This window comes from Trichechus manatus, unplaced genomic scaffold (genome assembly GCF_000243295.1).
Source record: "Trichechus manatus latirostris isolate Lorelei unplaced genomic scaffold, TriManLat1.0 scaffold00013, whole genome shotgun sequence".
Taxonomy (NCBI): Eukaryota; Metazoa; Chordata; class Mammalia; order Sirenia; family Trichechidae; genus Trichechus; species Trichechus manatus.
The window spans coordinates 13,953,386-13,955,333 of NW_004443949.1; the positions used below are offsets into that span (position 1 = coordinate 13,953,386).

The window sequence follows — 1,948 nt, forward strand, 5'->3', positions numbered from 1 at the left end:
TGTCCCAAACTGTGTGAGACCTAACTAAAACGGAAAAGGATGTAACCATAGCAGGTTTTCTTCCACTGAAGAACAGACCAGGAACAGTTTTAAAAAAATAAAGAGAGAGAGAGGGAGAGGAGGGATTCTGGGAAATCCAAACCCTAGAATGAACAGGAAAGTGTTTAAAACGCATTTATGGCAAAGGTGTCGAGTGGATAAGAAAAGTCAGCGGAACAGTCCTCCAAGAAGCAGCATTCTCACATCCCCTCTCTTCCCAGAAGCTCGTAGAACTTGGTTTTAAAAACCTCCTTGTAAGTTCGAGAAAACCGACCATTCAGCTCGCTGGGAAAAGCTTGGGCAACGAGCTACCCCAGCACCAGTGACCGAGCAATCACATGCCCCAAGAGCAGCTGCCCGCTGCCTGCTGATAATGCTCGCACGGAGCCTTAGAGATAGGAGATTTCAATCTCTCCTTCTCCAAATGCAACTGGTTATTTACTTGTACGCATTTAAAATTCCTCCGAACTGATGCGAAAACTTTGTGATTGTGTGTGTGTGTGTGTGTGTGTGTGTGTGTATGTTCGCGCGCGCGCCTGCTGTGGTTTTTTAAAAGGACTCACAAATCATCCTGGGATCTCTTTTCCCTGCCCCTCTCCCTCCTTTTCCGGTTCTCAGTGAAAGCTTTCTGGTCTGGAATCAAAGACGTAAGCATACATTGTGTTTTCACCCTGCAGTCTTAAATAATATTCAGTATAATCAGGGAAACCTTACTCTCATTGACCAAAATGACTGAATATATAAGTTTTTTAAAGTACTTGTCTAAATTGCCAAAAAATTCTACCCAATTATAATATTATATGAAATATATATGATATGAACATATGTTCCAAATGGCCACTTCCAGCACGCAAAATTTTTTTCAAAGACATCAAGTAGCATAAAACACTGTACCGCAGAGAAGGAAGAAATGCATTTAAAGCACTGATGAAAATGGCGTGTGGTATAATTACCTCAAATTGCTGTTCGCTTGACACCCTGACACTAATTTTATTCAAGCCATTGATTGGGAAACAAATGTTTTAAAAGCACTCCTTTCCAAACGCAGGAGCTAGTGGGGGCTGTGAGGTCGTTAGGGGGTAGGAAAGGGTAAAGTTTCCAACACCCAAAAAGAATTAAATAATCCTTTTAAAATAACCGTCTATGTAGATCGACAGCCTTTAATGCCCACATTTTTAACGCTTGCCCCGTACGTGGTTTTTTTTTTCCCCTCTCTCTCTTCTTCAGCATTCCCTCACCAGATGGATTTTTGCTACTGCAGATCAGCAGAGGGTGTCAGATCTTTCAGAGTGCACCAGGCTGGAACGAGCAGAGCTTCTTAGCAACTCTCTTCTCCCCCCCCCGCCCCCCAACTCTCGCGCTCTCTCCTCCCTCAGTCAACTCGCCCCCCACTCTCCGCCCCCCTTCACGTAATTCTGAAAAAGCAGAAGAAAGAGGAGAACAAGAAAAGAAGATCTAATAAGGGAGAGCGGGAGCCCAGAAAAAAAAAGGTTTAAGAAACTGAAGGCGAGGAAAGGAAAAGGATGGACAGCCCCAAAACGCAGCGATTGCGGAAATTTTCCAGCGCCATTGGCTCGGCAGCGTGAGTCCTTCGGTTGGGGCGTGATTTCAGCACCGGGAGACTGGACAGCACCCGGGGAGGGGGAAACTTCTGGGCATCCGGCAGCCACAGCTGGAACTCCACTCGCAGCCTCAACAACAGAAGCCGCGGAAATCCTGCTTTGTATCAGAGAGGCAAGGTCAGTCCGACGCACAGCCATGCACAGGCAGTGCGCCTGTACTACACTGCAAACCCTCTGCTTATTTCTCTAACATGCACTTGCTTCTAATTACTAGCATTATTCCCTTTCTGATTAGTGAAGATTCTGTAAGGGTGTATTTTTAATTTATATATATATACATATATATT

At 44.9% G+C, this 1,948-nt stretch overlaps 1 protein-coding gene across 1 annotated transcript in view; it reads left to right on the plus strand.

The window, feature by feature from the left end:
* The first annotated feature begins 1,395 nt into the window (after positions 1–1,395).
* The window catches only part of SLITRK1 (SLIT and NTRK like family member 1), a 5,293-nt gene continuing 4,740 nt past the window's right edge, over positions 1,396–1,948 (plus strand). The window contains exon 1 of the mRNA XM_004371400.2: positions 1,396–1,778. The gene's annotated coding sequence lies outside the window, so the exon portion shown is untranslated. The remainder of the gene's footprint in view (positions 1,779–1,948) is intronic.